Source organism: Cetorhinus maximus, chromosome 31 (genome assembly GCF_964194155.1).
Source record: "Cetorhinus maximus chromosome 31, sCetMax3.hap1.1, whole genome shotgun sequence".
Taxonomy (NCBI): Eukaryota; Metazoa; Chordata; class Chondrichthyes; order Lamniformes; family Cetorhinidae; genus Cetorhinus; species Cetorhinus maximus.
The window spans coordinates 9,994,913-10,015,916 of record NC_135909.1 but is presented as its reverse complement, the minus strand read 5'-3'; the positions used below and the strand labels follow the sequence as shown (position 1 = coordinate 10,015,916).

General features: G+C 42.5%; 1 long non-coding RNA gene across 1 annotated transcript; it reads left to right on the top strand.

Moving 5' to 3' along the window:
- Window positions 1–1,819: 1,819 nt before the first annotated feature.
- On the top strand, window positions 1,820–12,020 carry LOC144670414 (uncharacterized). Its single transcript, XR_013573869.1, has 4 exons — window positions 1,820–2,210; window positions 2,587–2,650; window positions 7,412–7,498; window positions 11,154–12,020. It is a non-coding gene; the product is annotated as an uncharacterized LOC144670414 (long non-coding RNA).
- Window positions 12,021–21,004: the final 8,984 nt, after the last annotated feature.

Genomic DNA, 21,004 nt, shown 5'->3' with positions numbered 1-21,004 from the left:
TCATCCACATGACTCTGCGATTGGTTAAGAATTAGACAAAGAAGACGGTGACCAATCAGAGCTAGAGTCCGGCTCAGACTGCGGGAATTCCAGGTCGCCGAGTGGCTGAGCTGAAACTGTTCAGTTTCCCAAACCCTGTCAGTAACTTCACGAACAGACGTGGGAACATTGAGTTTCGGAGCAGGAGGAGGCCACTCAGCCCTTCGAGACTGATCCTATTCAGTGAAATCATGGATGATCTGATTGTAACCTCAACTCCACTGACGCATTGAACGGCTGGTGTCACCGAGAATAAAACATTTGGAATATGTGAAGTAGTGGAGAGGTTTTTCAGCGTCAGTGGAGAATGTGCCATCCAGGTTAATAAACAACGATTAAATCGAGTTACTTAGCACATCCCCCCGAACCCCGGAACAAATCAGGCACTAAAATAAATGAAAAATACTGCGGATGACGGAAATCTGAATTAAGAACAGAAAATGCTGGAAACCTCCGTATGTCTCACAGCTTCTGTGGATAGAAAAGAGTTAGCGTTTGTAGTCCGTTTCACTCTTCGTTAGTCCTCTTTTTTCTGTTTCAGACACTCACTAACATTCCCGATCACAGCCCATCCCAGCTCCCGTTCCCAGGTCTCTGCTCTCTCTGTGAGGTGGTGGGTGGCTCTGAAAAGAGCCTTTGTTGTGTGTTTGGTAGAAAGGGTCGAGTTGTTTAGCCGCCGAATCCATAGAGAGTGCGGCCCTGGCGTTTCAGAGCGTACACCACATCCATGGCAGTGACCGTCTTGCGCTTGGCGTGTTCAGTGTAGGTGACCGCATCCCTGATCACATTCTCCAGGAAAACCTTCAGCACCCCGCGAGTCTCCTCATAGATCAAACCCGAGATCCGCTTGACACCGCCACGGCGAGCCAGGCGGCGGATTGCTGGTTTGGTGATGCCCTGGATATTATCACGAAGCACTTTGCGGTGCCGCTTTGCTCCGCCTTTCCCGAGTCCTTTGCCTCCTTTCCCTCTGCCAGACATGATGATTCTTCACTCAGATCACTGCAGAATATGAGAGACGAGCTGCTTCACGTTCCTCTTTTAAAGAGCCCGCCCCGACCTGACTGAAAAACGCGGTTTGAGAGCAGGGAGGGGAGGAGACAGAGTGAAGATTAAACAGAGAGCGGGAGGGGGGAGAGAGCCGGAATGACAGACAGAGAGAGAACAGCCCCTGATCTTTCAGCTCCTCCTCCAGTTTCTGCAACCGCCAATTTCAACCCGTTTATTACCAATGGAACCGAGACACAAACCCGGACAGACCCGGGCTTCACAGTCAGGAGTTTCCGCAAACCCGGGGCTTTGAAATATGCTCTCGTTATAATTAACACTCAGTAATATTCCGACCTAAACACAGTCTATTCTAAAACAGGAATCATCCTCAGTAACATCACCATCCTCATACACACACGGTTCCAGCATTTTACAAGCTGTCTGGGGGAATCTCGGGTTAAAATTGATGTTGTAAAGCGGCCTTTACCCACCAGTGTACCCCCGCCACACGACCACTCGCACCCAACACCCCTTGCCCCCCGCGCCGACACAGGTTCGGAGATTTTGTTCTCTCTGTGATGAGATTGAAATGGGGAAAATTCCCATTGATTTTAGCGTTTGAATTGTCGCCGCGGAGTTCTGCGCATGCGTTTTTTAAACCTTCCCCGGTGTCGTCACAATGAGGATAAGAGCGCATGCGCAACCCCTCCCCCAACAATGGCCGAGAGCGTCATTCACTCAGTGAGCGGAATAGGGTTTAATTCAGCAGCGATCGGAGACATCACCGCCACAGAGGGAAGTGAACAAACAGCATCTGCTTAAAGCAGCGCATCGGTTTGGAGCCGCGTCCGCAGATATGCTCAGAGATTGGCATTGAGTGTCCGGGCAGCTGAGGCGGAGGCGGCGGCTGTTTTTAATGGGCTCCCTGGAACACGAGCTGCTCCCGGAACATGGAGTGAGCGGGGGGAAGGGAGAGGCCATTCTCGAGCAGTGTCTGGACAGAGTGAGAAGAACTCGCCATTGAAGATCATTGCTGCTTTCTCTCCCCAAACCCGAGTGAAGCTTCCTGGCTTAGTTCCGGCTCCCACTGTCCCTTGTTATTGGACAGAGAATGGCGGGGAAAATAGCCGCACAGTAACAATGTTTCCAGTTACACAAAGAAGATCAATTTCAGGCACCAGGTGAGAAGTGTGAAAGAGACATTTAAAACTGTGCCTGCTTGTTTCCAGGTGTACAGTTAGTTGAAAGGGAGCAGCAAATAGAAACCTGACTCTTGCGAAAGTCACTCCTCCATCGGATAGTCTAATTCAAGGAGCAGTGCACAGGACAGGTTGTTTCTAATGTCATTAAATTGTTGTAAAACCGCTCAAAATAGCAGATGAGCAGAAACAGATTGCTCCAGTACCGTGATGGGGTCAGACACTGATATGCTGCTAGTTTTGCTTTGTTGATTGTTCATTATAATAAGTTATTTTTCAAATACATTGATCACTTTTGTATCTTCTACTTCACCTATTCTTCGGGTAATGGAGTTATGTTTTCTGTGTGTACGGAAAGAATTGAAGGAACCGGATGATTCCTCGAAACAAGGAAAAGTGTAGCGTGATGATTCCAACTCACAGTAAGTACAATATCACTCACAAAGCCCAGAGATACTGCCAGGTCTTTAGGCCAAAATATATCATATAGAGACCGACATAGACCCCAAGGTTCAGAGGCGCCCTTTCAATATAAGAGTCAAAAAGATCATTGGTTGGGGAAGTTGATTCCATTTCCCTCCAACCCAGTACACCTGAGGACTAGGTACATCAATCCCAGGGCAAAAGCACAGCCACTATTTGATTTAAATACACGGAGTCACCTTGGCCAGTTATTAACTACATCAGACAACATTTACCTTAGTGTAAGATGCAGGATGAATTGCTACTAAGCACCACAGAATGTAGAGTGAGCTACACATTAAATACCAGTTCCAAAATCTGACGAAGTGTTAGACTAGAATGTACAATTAAAGTATGAATTCCGTTTTTTTCAAACTGCAGGAATTACACAATGGACCATGCATCAGATTGATGCGAATATTATCACTTCAATTTGTTCTCACAGATACAAATTTAATACCACTACACAACTCACACAGAACTACTGAATGTAGCCTGTAGATCATGCCTGAGATGCAGGTTAGGTACCAATACAGAAAACTCCCACACTTGCATTCAATGGCAGAGACACATAGATCGAGAATGAACCCCACACACACATGAAAGTCTAGAAACAGACATAAGAACAACAAATTCCAAATACACATTTAATCCAGGGATTGACAAATACAGAATTAAAGTTACTTTCATTTGCATTGCCATTGAGTAAAAGATGTAGAATGTAGCCCACTGTCACATACCCTATCAGAGACTGGCAAAGGTATAATAAATTCCAGAGTCTCTTATTGTACCTGAGACTGACAGCCAAAAATAAACACATTCACATCGAGCAGTAGAGATTGAAAAATACAGAATGAAGCTCATAATCCCATTCGGTATTGCACAGTGACAGGTAGAAATAAACCCCCCACACACACCCTTTACAAGGCAATGACTCAGAATGAAGCAGCACATTCACATACAATACCAGAAACTGACAAATATTGGATGATTCCCACCCTCAGTGTGGGCCAGATGCTGATGAAAACTGAATTAATGCACACTCACATTCAGTTTGAGAGATTGACTAATACAGAGGTATGTCCACACTCACCAGAAACTGACATACACTGCATTAATCCCACTTTATACAGAGGACCAAACCCTGAAATGTAGAAAAGAAACCCCACAGGACTACACACAGATAAAGACAATAAGGCACAGACCAAAAGCAGTCATTTAAAGTGCCACCGACTGACAGGCAGAAGACAAATCTCATTCACAGACATTAATAGATGAAGAAAAAAGTAAAATCAACATCAGTGACAGAATTATTTCCAGATATGGACAGCAAAAGCCTGAGTGCCACATTCACAGATGTTACGGTTGCAATTAATCTCCCTCTCATGTAAATTACCCTGGACCTACTGATACAGAAAGAATAATAAATCCAAATGCAAGGCAAGACTTGGACACATACAGATTGAATGCAACAATATTGCACTTTACAGGTAACTGAAAGGAAGCACGGAATAGAACACTTTTTTATTTCACAAGTGATATATTGAAGCAAATTGAATCCCACACTGACATAGTATCAGAGAATGACATTCATATAATTTATCCTGCACTCATACACAGTCCCACAACTGACAGATACAGAGAGAAATCAACATTTGGTTACAGGCCCAGAGACTGTTACATACAGAATGAATGAAGCACACATGTAGTCAAAAACAGATGACTGCAGAACTGACCTCAAACTCACACTCACTTCCAGATATTGGCAGCTTCCGAATGAGCTCCACATTCACTTGTAATTCTGGGGACTGACAGATGGAATGGGTCACAAAATCACATTCAGTTCCATGACTGACAGGTACATAATTCATCCCATACTCACATACAGTACCATAGACAGACAGATACACAATTACAAATTATTTTGCATTAAGACTGACAGATAGAAAGTTAAATTGATTGTCACATTCAGCACCAGAGTCTGTCAGATATGGAATATGTCCCAAATCCACATCCCAAACCAGAGGCTAACAGATGCAGAATTAAGGCCATAACAACACAGCTCCAATGAATGTCAGTTACAGAATTAACCTGACAATGGATGAGAGATGGAGAGATGCAGACTGACTCTCACACTGGCTGAGTCCCAAGGGCTGATGATCACAGAATGAATCCCACAGTCACACACAACAATGACAGACAGTGAATGTGACCACACTCACAGAGCAGAGCAGAGACTCGGCAGTACAGGTTGATATCAGCACTTGCATACAGAAACAGAGACTGACAGATACATAATAAATCCCTCACACACATGCAGTTCAGCAAGTGACAGATACAGAGAGAATCCTATAGTCTCACATGGTACAAGATTAGCAGATAGAGAATTAATTCCACCATCACATAAAAAAAATGGAGATTGACAGATACAGAACAAACCTCTCTCATGTACAAGTCACAGAATTAGAAGGTACAGCATGAATCCCAAAGTTTCATTCAGTACCAGAAATTGCTGGAAATAGAATTATCTACACATGATCTGAAATTGGCAGGCTTTTCAAATATGAAAATATAAGCCAGTCAGAACTTACAGTTTCTTCTACCTGGCTCTCTGATTAGTTGAGAATTGGATCGAGAAGGGTCTGTCCAATCAGAGCTAGAATCTGGCTACAGCCTCTCAAACCATTCATAAGAACATAAGAACAAGAAGCAGGAGTAGGCAATTCAGCCCCTCGAGCCTACCCCGCCATTCAATACAATCATGGCTGATCTCATTTCGGCCTCAACTCCAATTTCCCGCCCTCTCCCCATAACCTTTCAACCCGTTACTAATTAAAAATCTGTTTATCTCCTCCTTAAATTTATTCAGCTGTTTCACAACCCTTTGAGAAAAGTAATTCTTCCTCATCCCTGATTTAAATCTATCACCCCTCAGCCTAAAACTATTGCCTCTCGTTCTAGAATGCCCCACAAGGGGAAACATGCGCTCCATGTCTACTTTGTCTATCCCCTTTAGCATCTTATATACCTCAATTAGGTCTCCTCTCACACTTCTAAACTCCAGCGAGTTTAGGCCTAAACTGCTCAATCTCTCCTCTTATGACAAGACCCGCATCTCTGGAATCAATCTAGTGAACCACCTCTGAACTTCTCCCAATGCAAATACATCCTTCATCAAGTAAGGGGACCAAGACAGTGCACAGTACTCCAGGTGCAGTCTCACCAATGCCTTGTAAAGTCGCCACAACAATTTTCTATTCTTATACCCTATTCCTTTAGCAATAAATGCCACAAATCCATTTGCCTTTCTTATTACCTGCTGTGCCTGTATACTAGCTTTCAGCAATTCATGCATGAAATCTTATTTCTACGCACACTGACTCTACATCTTGCTCTCCAGTGCCTATTTGATTCCTCACTATAGCACTGTTCCCTTCCTTTACTAACAATGCTACATCGCCTCCTTTTCCTTCCTGCCTATCCTTCTGAAACACTGAGTACCCTTGGATATTCAGCTCACATACCTGTTCTCCCTGTAACCACGTCTCAGTAATCGCCACCAAGTCAAACCTATTTATCTCTATTTGTGCTTTTAACTCATTAGTTTTATTCTGAATGCTACACACATTCAGATACAAAGCCTTTAAGTTTGCCCTGTTCTCAATTGTCCCTATGCTTTTATGATTCTTTGGTGCAATATGGTGTTCACACACTCTGTCCCTTCCTTTCACTTCTTGGGAACAATCAGCCTCGTCACTAACCTGCACTCTTACCCTCTCCTTAAACATTGATTTTTCTCTTTCCATGCAACTGAACCCCAGCCCCCGCCACTATTTAGTTTAAAACCCTATCTACAACCCTAGTTATACAATTCGCCAGGACACTGGTCCCAGCCTGATTAAAGTGGAGCTGATCCAAATGGAATAGCTCCCTCTTTCCCCAGTACTAGTGCCAATGTCCCATGAATTTGAACCCATTTCTCCCACACCAAACTTTGAGCCACACATTCACCTCTTTAATCTTATTGACCCGATACCAATTAGCTTGTGGCTCAGGTAGGAGATTATTACCTTTTTGGTTCTGCTTTTTAATTTAGCCCCTAGCTGCTTGTATTCCCTCAGCAGAACCTCTTTCCTTGTTCTACCTCTATCGTTGGTGCCTCCGTGGACCACGACAACTGGATCTTTCCCCACCCACTCCAAGTTCCTCTGCAGCCCAGATGAGATATCCCTAACCCTGGCACCAGGTAGGGAACACAGCCTTCGGGACTCTCAATCCTGGCTACAGAGAACAGTATCATTCCCCTAACTATACTATCCCCGAGTACAGCTACATTTCTCTTTTCTCCCCCCACTTGAATGGCTCCCTGTGCCATGGTACTATGGTCAGTTTGCTCATCCTCCCTAGAGTCCCCGCTCTTGTCCACACAGGGAGCAAGAATCTCGAACCTGTTGGTTAATGGCAAGGACTGAGGCTCCTGCAGTGCTACTTCCTGAATTCCTCTACCTGTGCCACTCATAGTCACACCCTCCTGTCCCTGACCACTGGCCAAATTTAAGGAAACTCTTCCGAGACTGCTTCACGGCGACGGTAATTGCAGAGGGCACTCTTCCCAGACTTCCCAGACCATTCATAATGATTATTGATCGAGAGATTAAACTCATGGAATCAGTATCTTATACCTCACCTGTAGATGAATTCTAAAATATCCTTTTTTCCAGCAGGCAAATAATTGAAGGAACCAGAATAAATGAGATGTTTCGTCCAGCCAAATTGGAATGAAGATTCCCGCCAGCTCCTCACACACAGTATGTACATTATCACTGACAGAGCACAGAGACACAGACAGGTCATCAGTTTCACAGTCTCAGGCAGCATAAATACATCCTGAGTCATTTTCCATCCACGAATCAAACAGAGCAGGAGAGATAGACGTAGTATCCATTTCACCCGCAGACTGGAGTGTCCATAAATCCCAGTCTAAATTCTCACCCACTATCAAATTCTCACTGGGTCAGTCTCACAATAGTGCTGCCTTCGCTACAAGTTAAATATCAGGTGAAATTGACATGTTTCCAGTTACAAGCTCACAGGCTAAACCTTAATGATGCACGCTGAGATTCATGTTAATTACCAGTCCAGTATTCGCACATGCCATGAGTTTATAAATTGCACTATTAATTCCCATAATGTGTCGTGACATATATCTGAGATACAAGTTCAAATCTCAAGTACATTATCAGTTTGAGATATCCTGAAAGCTAGGATAACCTGAGACAGAAATTCAGTTTCTAGTTTAAAACTCACCCTGATTATGAAACTAAAATAGACAATATCAATTTGATGAATTTGAACTGAGCTATAGATTACATACTAATCCTCCATCCTCACACAGTGTCAAATGGAAATACTGTAACAATTCCAGACTGAGCTCCATTTTACGTTCATGTCAAAGTTCTTACTCAGAATCAGACTGAATGTCACAGATCAAATCGATTAGTACAACTTGAGTTACACTTGCACACCCATCCAGTATCAGATTAAAGGATGCATTATCTTTCCCAATTGTGTTCAAAGTGACATAGATTTAATACTGCGCCAAAACTCCCACATATAGTTTGCTTAAGCTGACCACATTAGTGGCCTGTGGCTGCGCTGGAAATTTATATACAATTAACCCAATCTTACGAACAATCCCAGACACTGAAGGTTACATGATAAATCCCATTCCCACCCAGAGTACCAGAGACTGACAGATAGAGAATAATTCTCAAACACATGTTCAGTGCCAGATGCTGAGAGACACAAACTGTTCACTGCACTCACTCACAATATTTGAGTGTGCATGATACAAAATTTTTCTGACACACCAATGATACCACTGAGAGACTGTAGAAAGGGTCCAAGAGTCACATAGAGTAACAAGTGCTGACAGAAACAAATGGAAGTCCACACGCACACACACACACAGACACACGCACAAACTCACAATAAATCCACTTCCACATACAATACTAGTGAATGAAATATACCAATTGAATCGCACAATTTCATACAGTAACAGACACTGACAGATACAGAATTAATCCGAATGACAGATATAGAATGAATCTCATGCTCACAAACAGCACGAGGGAATGAATGACACATGTGATTCCCAACCTACATAACAATACCACAGACATAGAATGCCATTGACAGATCCAGAATTAAACCCACACATTAGGAGAGTCTGACAGATATATATATGATTGTCATGCTCAAAAACAACACCAGAGACATTCAGGTACAAAATCATGCCCAGTTCCTATAGACTGCCAGACAATGAAATTTGCAATATGAATCCTACACTCACCTACTCCCCTAGTGACAGATCAGAATGCCTGCCAAACTCATACACAGTTCCAGTGAATAACAAATGTAGTCAGAAACTTCACTCCCAGGAATGCCAGAGACAATCAGATTCTGAATGGTTTCCACATTCACACACAGTAGCAGTGACTGGCAAAGAGAGAAATACATGCACACTCACAAACCACCACCACCATTAAGAAATTCAGAGTGAGTACCGAGCTCACTTGCAATACCAGAAAGTGACTGATAGAACACATCCATTGCACACGCACCATTCCACTGCCAGGCTCAAAACGTGACCCAACACTCATGCAGCACCTGGAAATGCAAGATACAGACTGACTGTGATTCAGATATATTGAACCAGATATCAACAGAAGCAGAATGAATTCAACATTCACCTACAGTTCCACAGAGAATTTATCCACACTCACATACGGTAAACAAGACTGACAGGTTCAGAGTGTCTTTCACAAAGCGCCAGTGAGTGACAGATACAGAATAAATCCCTTCCCCTCCCAATATAATGTGAACAATTCTTGCCTGTTGTGTCCATCTCTGATCTGTAAACTTCGACCTAGCAGAGTGTGCTGACCTCTACTGGCCAGAACCGAGAACTGCAACAGAGCGGAGGGAATTCACATGAACTGTTGGTGTTGCAGAAACAGGCCAATGTGAGGAATAAGTGATGGGATGTGATAGGGTCGACACAGAGATATGAGTATTAAATCCGATTAAAATATTCAATATAATTTATGGAATCTGTAGAATTTGGAAGTTGTTGTCGCCTTGAGCAGTTGAGTCGATTAGCGCAGCTGTATTTAAGGGAAAGCGAGGTAAGTATAGGAGGGAGAATGGATTTCATGGATCAGCAGATAATGGTACACAAAGTATTCTGGGTGGAGTATCTTGTGGAATAATGTACCAATTCGACCAGATGGCCCAATGAAGTATATTCACCTCACACTCACACAGTGTACCAGAGACAGCAATACAGAGTGAAACATACACACACATCCCTAGAGACTGACAGATACATAATGAATCAGACACTCAAATCCTTTACCAGAGAGATAGTGAGACAGAATGAATCCTACAATTAAATACATACACGCTTAGAATACTTACAGCACAGCAAGAGGCCATTCGGCCCTTCGTGTCTGTTGTTGTTCTCCACCAGAGCCACTCAGCTACTTCTGATCCCCAGCCCTCTCACCACAGCCTGGCAAACCTTTTCCCTTCAGGTGCTTATCCAATTCCCTTTTGACAAACCCACTTTCTACTGTCTCTAGCACATTCTCAGGCAGTGAGTTGCAGATCCTAATGACTTCCTGCATAAAAAGATTTTTCCTGATTCCTCCATTAGTACTTTTGCCAACCACCATAAATCGATGCCTACTGCCCACAAGACCGTTTTATCATTATCTACTATGTCTAGAACACTCATTATTTTGAACATTTCTACCAAACCTCCTCACAGCTTTCTCTTTTTGAAGGAGAGTAACCACATCTTCTCAAATCTCTCCATGTAACTAAAGCCCCTCACCCTTACAACCATTCTTATAAAGCTTTTCTGCACTCTTTCTAAAACCCTCACGTATTTCCAAAGGTTTGGTGCCCAAAATTAGACTAATGCTAGTGTCTGTGTGACATCTTTCTGTATCCGTGCAAGGGAGCCTGTATCTGTCTGATCTCACTTGGTGTGAGAGGAGTTGTAAGGATCAGGGTAGAAACTGTCTGCACAGGCAGTCCTTTTCCATAGGCACACATGTATGTTAGAGACCGACATGTACACCTCATATCCGACACAGACACAGTGCAAGGGCCAGGCAGATATAAAATTTATCCCACAGTAACAACCGATAAAAAAATGGAAATATAGAAGCAAAATATTCTGGATGCTGGGAATCTGAAATAAACACAGGAAATGCTGGAAATGCACAGCAGATCTGGAAGAACCTGTGGCTTCAGGTCATGACATTTTATTGGAACTGGGAACGGTTAGAAATGTAACAGATTTATGTAGAAATTGTTGCTTAGGAATGCAGAACGTGAGTGTTCCTGAAAAAAGGGACATGATGTTGAAAATTTTTGTCTTTCCCTCTTCAGTGTTAATGGGATCCAAACCAGTTGGTGAAGCTGAGCCAAGACACAGAGTTTGTATTTATCAAGAGATTTTATTTACTTGTTTAGTCTCACAGCTCTGCTGCTTCGCAATCCTATTTCCCAGCTAACATCTATGTATATGTGCTCAATGACAAATAATACCGTCTTTTCCTAAGTTAAGTAATGTAATTCATATTATGTTAACAAACCTTAAATAACTCATTGAAAAGACATTAACTTTCAGAACAGATACAAGTATACCAAATCTCAAAGGGAACAAAAATTTATACTGCATGAGAAGGGGGTGCTGATTCGTTGACAAATATTTGCTGATTGGTAGAGGCATTGGCATGGGAATGCAACAGGGAAGAGTTAACTGCCAAGCTTTTGTCTTATTTCAAACAGCCAAGTCGACTCTGATTGCTCCAGGCATTTCCCTGGGAAGGAATCAGGGAATGATTGTCCACCAAGTTTTTCTTAGGCTACTGGGACAATAGTTAACTGCAGAGTCAGTTATTGGATTCATTGTCGTGATCAGTTTGGTGGTGTTGCTACTGAAACAGTGAGTATCAAGTGCAGTTATTTTGGGTGAGATAAGTCTTGGTTGAGAAGGATCAAGTGAATGCTCAAGAATTCACCAGAAGAAAACAGTTTGCACGTGTGCCAGTCCCAAGAAAGTAGCCTTTGTGACAAACCCGTGGTAACTCTTCACTGGTTTATCCATCTGTAAAGATATTGCTGGGCAAAGGAATGTTGGGAAATTGAATCACCTTCTTTTGTTTGTATTGAGATCTTTCTGACTGTTTTGTCTGGTTAATGTAGTTTGTTTTTCTTGTTTTAATAAATATTTTACTCTTTGTGTTCAAAGTTCATGAGCAAACACCTGTGAATTTCTTCTCTTTTCTCACATCCTACACATGTTGGGTTCTATCAAGCCAGGTTTCACTCTGGGAACTTATCCAGTTTTACCATCAGCCGGGATCGTAACCGATGTTCGTGTAATTCTTAGCACAATCAGGATTGGTCAGTAAGTATTGTTCTTCTGTGAAATCACACCCAATGTTGGATACTATGTTCTGAGCTTTTCAAGCAGGATCTTGGTGAGTATGCTCAGTACTTTGCCTGTTGTGAACAGCTGAAGGCCTAAGCTGTTTGATATGATCCAACAGTCATTGGGTCATATGGCCACAGACCTCACATCACACTGACACTGAAATTCATATACAACATTAGTTATTTGTCTTGTTGGCAGAACATTGTTTTAGTCTTGACAGCAGCATCCTGTTAGTGGAGAATGCCACACGTGTTGCTACTACATAGTAGCATTGTGAAACGGGTAGTTTTATTAGTTGTTCACGTTTTTGAGATACCGTAACCATTCCAGTGTTATCTGAGGTAGACTGGACACTATTCAGAAAATAAAGTGGCGGGCTTAGGCCCATTGTTGAGTTTGTGTTATATACAGTGAGCAATTATTTGATCGAGTGAGCCATTATCCGGCAGGATAGCTTTGAAGTGCCTGATTTTGGCATCATGTTGCATGATTAGCAAATGGCCTGGTCCCTACCTATCAGTTTGGCGATAAGACCTACCTTATACCGCATGGAACTGTAGGAATCCCAACAGTGGCGGTGGGCTAGCAGTAGACAGTAGTAGAGAACGCATTGGCAGATTTCTCAAGTAGTACATTGAGGAAAGGGGGCTCATTTGACTGGTCAATTTCAATGAGAAGAGAGCAAGTTAGAGCCCATTAAGGTATCACAGGATTTTTTTTTACATGTAGCTGCAGATGCAGATATAGAAAATGTGTAACTAATGTATCAGAGACATGAAAGGGATAGGATGTTAGGGGTCATTTCATTGGAGACACGTTTCCCGTGGAAATGGGCAAAGATATTTACAAGAGCTGGGCCTAGACGGTATCCCATGGCAACATCATCTCTTTGGGCATACACGGTGTCATTAAAACTGAAATCAACTGCATGAGTTGTTGAGTTCATATGTTCAATGAATACAAATTCAGACAATGGCAGTGAGACTAGATCATCATGAATTAATGACGTGGTTCAAATGTGAATGGCTTCCTTGAACGGCACCTTAATCAAGAGGCTAGCAATGTCAAACAAGCAACACGCACATGCACACACCATTGCTATTGATATGCAAGTCCTGTATGGGCTTCACAAAGGAGAAGGAACCCTGCTCCATGTATGGGGAAAACTTGCTCAGAACTGTTTGTAGCAACTCACTCAACCATTTGGCCAATTCATTTTGTGAAGAATCAGTCAGAGATGAGATAGGATGTAAAGGGACATCTCTTTTCTGAGTCTTTGGTAGCCCATGTATACGTGGACACAGTGAACCATGAGGGCAAACCCTACTATATACTCCACCAGGCAGTTCATTACTCCACACTCTCATTCCACAATTGGACAACACTTAATAAACGATCCCAATTGTGCTAAGAATTACAATTGCAGTGTGAACTAGGGCGCATAGTTTATAAAATAATGGGTCCCCTATTTACGATGGAGATGAGGAGTAATTTATTTTCAAAGGATCGTTAGTCATTGAATTATCTTCCCGAGAGAGCGGTGGAGGCTGAATCATTAAATATATTCAAGGCTGAGTTAGATTCTACGAGGGAGTCAAGGGTTGTGGGAGACAGACAGGAAAATGGAGTTGAGGCCACAATCAGATCAGCCATGATCGTGTTTAATGGCAGAATAGGCTCGAAGGGCTGAATGGCCTACTGCTGCTCCAATCTCTAACGTTCTTTGTACTGTAACCTCTGTCCCTATTTTGATTATTTTTTCACATTTGGTTTAAAATCACTTTTCTGTCGTTTTTTTTTGCTTTCAGATGGCATCTGCTCCTCATTTTTCCATTTGCACCACTTTTCGACACATCTCTGCTTTTGTTACATGTTCCTTTACCTCTCCCTTTTGCCTTGCAGCACCAATTCTTTCGTCATTTAATCTCTCCTGCCACTTAGAGCTTCAGCCATCTCCTCTGCCCCCACAGCCTCCCTTTCATTGACTGCCCATTTCTTGGTAATAGTCTTCAGTGTCACCTGCTAATCTTTTTTCGTACACTCCCTCTGCTGTTAGAGTTTCCTTTTTGAGCTCTCCTCTGTACTTTCTGTATTCTGCTTGGTTCTTTAATTTATTATGAATCTGACATTTATCATTAGCCTGTTTTCTGATTTTCCACAAAGCACAGGATGTGTAGGCAACAGCTCTCAGCTTTCCCAAAATTACACTGAAATGAGCTGCCTGTTTAATTAAAGTTTTCGTTATTTAGAATGTTCCTCTCCTTCCGGCTTGTATCTTTGCTGTTGTCTCTCGGTTTAATTTACACAGCAGCTCATTCCCCCTCTGCACCTAATTCCCACTTTCAACAAATCCACATTATAAAATCTTCACTCTGCAATTTACTTTTTCTGTGTTTGAGCTCGCAGGTCAATCGAGTTCTTGGATGTAATGTATTTGTGCCACTTAACTTACCTGAAAGTAACCTTTGTGTTTAAATTATCAACTCATTTGTACTGTAATTATAATTTATATGGATTCCATCTTTCAACAAACTGGAAGTTTTCAAGTAAAAACCTAGAGATAATTGAGTTGATCAGCAAAGATCTGTCTATTCCACTCAGTTCAATAAACCCTGTCAGAATACTTTATCCAGGCAACAGCTCTACTTGGTCAACTGATGCTGCACTGAAGTCTCAGCTTTTACTCATTCATCTTCATGGGAGTTGATCCAGTTTTGATGTCAACTTGTTCGCTGGTGTCGATTTCCTCGGATTCTTCGCCTGATTTCTCTCCTGTCCAATGAAGCTCTCTGAGCGGAGTTCTCAAAAATAACTTCACTTTTCCTCACAGGATTTCAGTCTAAATGGTTTTTTGAACTGTTTTATTAAAGGATTTAGTTTTGTGCATGTCTCCCTAGCTCTCCTCATGGTCATGCAGAAGGTGTTACTGCTGTGTTGTCAAGCAGATGACAGATTTATTTGACACGTTATTGTGATAATATTTTGGGTTTCAATCAAGTCACAAACCTGGTGGTGATGCATTATGGCCTCATATGTCACGTGACCTGCCAGGAGATAACCTCAGAATTGCCCCAGTCCTGTAGCTGTGGATTGGGCGATTTGTTAAAAACTTTCAGTGGGGCTGATTTGGTCGCATTTGCCTTTGAAAGATAAGTGTATGCCCCCAAAACCCGTGCCAGAATTTGTGTGTAACAAGGAAGTTTGACACTCCAGTACAGTACTGAGGGAGGGCTGCACTATTGTAGGTGCTGTCCTCAAATAATGATGATAAACCAAGGTCCTGCCCAACCTCTTTTTTTATCATAAGTGACCCCATGGCGCTGTGCCGAAGACACACGAGCAGTGGAGTTATGCCCCCGAGCACTCAATCATCAGCCCAAAGCATGTTCACATTGTTGTTTGTGGGTGTTTCCTGTGCAGAAATTAACTGCCCCTTTCTGACAGAAAGTGCCTGTTCCTTTTCCCTGAATCAGTTTTATTTTCCAGAAAACATGAAATCTGACTTAAAACTCAACTCAGGTGGGATTCAAAATGACAAGAAATCCATCAGCAATAAAGGGTACAGGCGTTAATTGACCGGAGTGTGTGAGGGACTGTTATGACGTGGCAGATGATGTGTACCAGGCGGACCAAATCCACGAGGGATGCTTGGTCGTGTTATCTCAAAGGTTTTGAAATTTGTATTCATTACGAGATGCATGCACTGAATTCAGGAGCAATAGGTCTGACAGGACATTTAGAAATTTTAAAAATGAAATTAATATGTTTATTAAAAGTAAAAGATGTCAAGCACATACATAAGACTACAAATAGTACCATAATAACTCCTGAAGTTACTCATTAACCTGACCCCCTAGTTACACTCCTTTGAAGGTCTGAAAAAGATTTTAGAATTAAAGCAGACTCAGCAAGTTAACACAATACCCTGGACAGTGGAATGCCTTTTGGCTTTTCTCCAACTCCCATTTAGTTCGACAGCAGACTTACGTAAAAATGCCGGAGGCTTCATTGAGGCCATTTCACACACTCCTGTTAGGTTTTAAATGGCCTTTTCCAACATAACCTTTCATTCTCCTTTATGTATGTTTCTCTCTTTTTAATATGTAAATTCTAAAGTCCCATATGTCGTTGAAATTGTATCTTGTTCACAATATAGAAAAAACTTCCATGTCGCCAATATTTCCAGTAACCTTTGGGAAAAATAAACATATTCCTTAGCCTTGCTTATCTGGCTAGTTGTAAACTGACTGAGATCCCTTTGAAATGCAAATATCCCTTCCTTTATCCAAAAATGCAAATTCCCTTCACACCTTACATGCTAACCCAGCTTCCGTGTTTACTCATTCGCATGTCAAGCACCTAACTTCTTTATAAAAACAAAAAGCTAAAAGCTACTGCGGATGCTGGAAATCCAAAACAAAAACAGAATTACCTGGAAAAACTCAGCAGGTCTGGCAGCATCGGCGGAGAAGAAATCAGTTAACGTTTCGAGCCTTCATGGCCCTTCGGCAGAACTGAAGCATAATTAGAAGAAGGGAGAAATATAAATTGGTTTAAGGTGGGTGGGGGGGTGGGGGGGGGGCGGTTGGGGGAGAGAGAGAGACATCGAGGGTGTGGTGATTGTGGAGATGAGCAGATAATCAAAAGATGTCACAGACAAAAGGGTCAAAGAGGTGTTTTGTCTGAGAAAAGTGCTAATTAAGAATGGAAGACAGGATATTCAAAGTACAGCTCTAGTGGGAATTAAGAATGGAAGACAGGATATTCAACCTAACTTCTTTGGATGAGTTTAAACTATCAGTCTACTTGACTCCAAATGTAACTACATTACACACAGAAAGACCCAACTATACTTACCCCATAAAATTACTTCACAATAAGCCAGAAAAATATTATGAAAACTATAATACTTTCATGACAAGAAGTAATTATTTCTTTGTAAAGTATTGATTTCTGTAAGTAAATATCCTCGGTGTACCACTTCTGTGTAATCCTGACCAATAACTGGTGGCAGGTTTTTGAGGTGATGAAAAATTGCCTAGCGCTATTGTAGAAGCGCAGTGAATTCTCCTGCTGCCCTGACCAACATTCCTGACTCAGTAACACCACCAGAAACAGCTGCGCACATAGAACTTACTGAAGGGTCAAAGTTTAATATAGAAAACCAAACCCCTCCCGGCGCTTCAAAAAGGAACATATTGATCTTCAGAAAACCTTCTTCATCAACTCCAATATCAGATCATTGAGAAACAGGTATCTCCTCCCGCTTGGCTTCAAAATGTGCGGAAATTGGGATTTTCTTGTTTCACAGCTCATGAAAGTACAGTTTGAACAGCATTTCCTGTATTTCAATGAAGAATTGTCACCTGATTTTTTTTTTAAATCACAGAAAATGCTTGTAACACGGAGCAGGTTTGTTCATCACAGGATTAATAAACCCAGTACTTCGTATTCTATTAGCCTTAGGCATAATTTTTACCTTCCTGTCCACTAGCTTTTAATGATGTCTGTACATCTCTCTCGGCTCCTCCACAGTTTCAAGCATCTCACCACAAAAATAAACAACCTTTTCTATCTTTCATAGGTTTAATTAGATGGCCCGTCATTTTAAACGTCATTTACTAAAACTTGCTCACTCACTGAACTTATCAAGAAAATGTCAAACTAAATGTTTTCCGCAAGGACAATGTTATTTTTTTCCTGCTCCATCACCATTAACTTTTCCGGTTGCTCTTTCAGCCACTGTAAATCCGGAGAGTGAAAGGGAAGGAAAAGTCCTGCTCCCTTTCCTGAATCCTATTTCTTCATCAATCCAATAAAACCTGGGGAAAGGACTGTAATAGCTCAGTATCAATTTTGATTAAGTCTGAAAATTTCCAATTAAAAAAAAATTCATTCCAGGGATGTGAGCTTCGCTGGTTTGGACAACATTTATTGCCCATCCCTAGCTGTCCTTCAGAATGTGGTGGTGACCTGGCTTCTTGAACCGCTGCAGTCCTTGTGGTGTAGGTACGCCCACAGTACTAGCAGGAAGGGGGTCCCAGGGTTTTTACCATCGACAATGAAGGAACGGAGGTATAATTCCAAGTCAAGGTGGTGTGTGGCTTGGAGGTGAATTTCCAGGTGACGGTGTTCCCATCTATCTGCTGACCTTGCCCTTCTACATGGTAGTGGTTGAGGGTTTGGAAGGTGCTGCCGAAGGAGCCTTGGTGAGTTTCTGCAGTGCACCTTGTAGATGGTACACGCTGCTGCTACTGTGCGTTGGCGGCGGAGGGAGTGAATATTTGAGGAATTGGTCTCTATCATGCGAGCTGCTTTGTCTTGGACAGTGTCCAGCTTCTTGAGTGTTGTGGGAGCCGCACTTATCCAGGCAAGTGGTAAGTGTTCCATCACATTCCTGATTTGTGCCTTGTAAATGGTGGACAGGGTTTGGGGAGTCAGGAGGTGAGTTACTCCCCTCACGATTCCTAGCCTCTGACCTTGTATTATAGCCATTATGGCTATTCCAGTTCAGTTTCTGGTCAATGGTAACCACCAGGATGTTGATAGTGGGGGATTCAGTTATGGTAATGCCATTGAACATCAAGACAATGTTTGGATTCCCACTTTTTGGAGATGATTATTGCCTGACACTTGTGTGGCGTGAATGTTACTTGCCACTTGTCATCTCCAGTGAGACATTGACAAGCATCCGATTCCAGGCCTTTTTTATGCAAAACCTACCCAAACAGGAAGAAGCAATTAACTAAAAATATCCAATAACTTGATTCGAACCGACGTGTGAAAAGCACAATGGTTTCACAATCCCTCATCTTAACATCCCCTCAGAGCCGATCCTAGCTTTAAGTCATGGTCTCGTATCCTTTTTTCCAGCCGTGAAGTGTTGGCAAGAAGCTTCTGAAATTGCAGCCAGGTGTGCAATGTTGGAAATGCGGTTACTGTAAACAAAACTAAAAATCTATCACGTCGAGTCAGGAACTGTTTGGAATGGAACAGTGACATTTGGTGATGAATTATTTTTTTTTATCTATTCATTTGTTTTCAAACGTTCCATCAATGGGAAAAAATATTGTTCAATGAGTATAAGAAACAAAGACCGGGGCTGATCCTAAATACTTGGACTGATCTTAAATACCTGTACTAAAACTCCCCTTAACATTCCCTCTGATAAGAGCATCTCCAGTTTTTATTTTTCAGTCCACCCACATACCGAATCCCTCACCACTAATCCCATTCCAGTAAATATCCACTGCACGGTCTCCAGAGTCTTTGTGTTCTTCCTAAAGGTTTTCCCGAGCCCTCACCAAGATCTTATATTCCACATTACAACGTGATACCCCTCCAATTCTTTGAATCCCATCTATCTGCGTTATTTTTATAAACTAAGCCAATGATTCCTTATAGATGAAGACAGGCTTCCTTCAACATTAGTCTCCATAAGGATGTGGAAAAATGGCCTTATAATCTCCAAAGAATAAGCCCTAATGAAATTCTCCAATCAGCCCATGAACAGCCCGCCCTCTTCATTCCACTTATTGTTATTTTTATTTGCACAATCATACTTCCTCAGCACAATTGCTTTGCTCCTCTCCTTTAAACCCTCTGCAATAAAAGTGCTCACTTCCTCCATCGACAATTTGCAAATTACTTATTTTACATGTAACCCATGTTAAAGAAGAGGTACTAGAAGGTCTGGCTGTGCTTAATGTTGATAAGTCAGTGGGACCAAATGGAATGCATCTGATAATGTTGAGGGTTGTATTAGTGGAAATTGTGAAAGTACTGGACTAAACCTTCTGAATTTGATTTTGTTTTTACAGTTACAAACCACTTTGTTACTCCAGGATGCAGAAGTGAATAAAAGTGAACAGATTCTGACATCCCTCAACTCCATTTAAGTTTAAATGGAGCAACTTGTCCTCAGTGTAAGCGTGTTGCTCTAAGAATGAGAACACCACGTCCTGGGAACACAGCAGCAATCCCGCCAAGGTCTGATCTGCAACCTTGAACCTCAGTGAAATGTTGTCACCCTCCCTCCGAATCTGATCGACACCTCAAGCCCAACATTCAGAGTGGGTGGGCAAACAAAACAACCTCCTGCCCCGCCGGCTTTTCGCACAGACTGAACACCTGAGGTGAGGTGAGAGTGACTGCCCTCGACATCAAGGCAGCATTTGACTGTGTGGCATTATGGGGCCCCAGCAAAACTGGAGACAATGGGAATCGTGGGGCGGGGTGGGGGAGGCGCGGAGCTGGTGGTGGGCCGGGGGGAGGCGGGGCTGGCGGTGGGCCGGGGGGCGGGGAGCTCTCTGATGGTTGGAGTCATACCCAGCACAAAGAAGGATGATTGTTGTTGTGGAGGTCAATTATCTCAGTTCCAGGACATCACTGCGGGAGTTCCTCGGTGTGGTGTCCTTGGCCCAACCATCTTTAGCTGCTTCATCAATGACCTTCCTTCCAGCAGAATTGGGAATGCTCGCTGATGATTGCTCAATGTTCAGCACCATTTTCAACACCTCCGAAACAAATCATCACCCACCCTCTATCCAGAAGACTCAGGACTGCAAAGAACTCTAAGAAATCTCCTCTCAGAATCCTCGTCTCCAAGGTAAATATCCCCTACCGCTACAATGTATCGAGGTAATTTAAGTTCCTCGCCATAAAGCCGAGGATATTGTATGCTTCATGAACAATTCTTTCAACCTGCACTGCCTCCGTCAATGATTTAAGCAGATGTACACCATTTCCCGCTATTCCGGCACCGTCTTTGGAATTGTAAACTTTATTTTGTCTTTTTTCC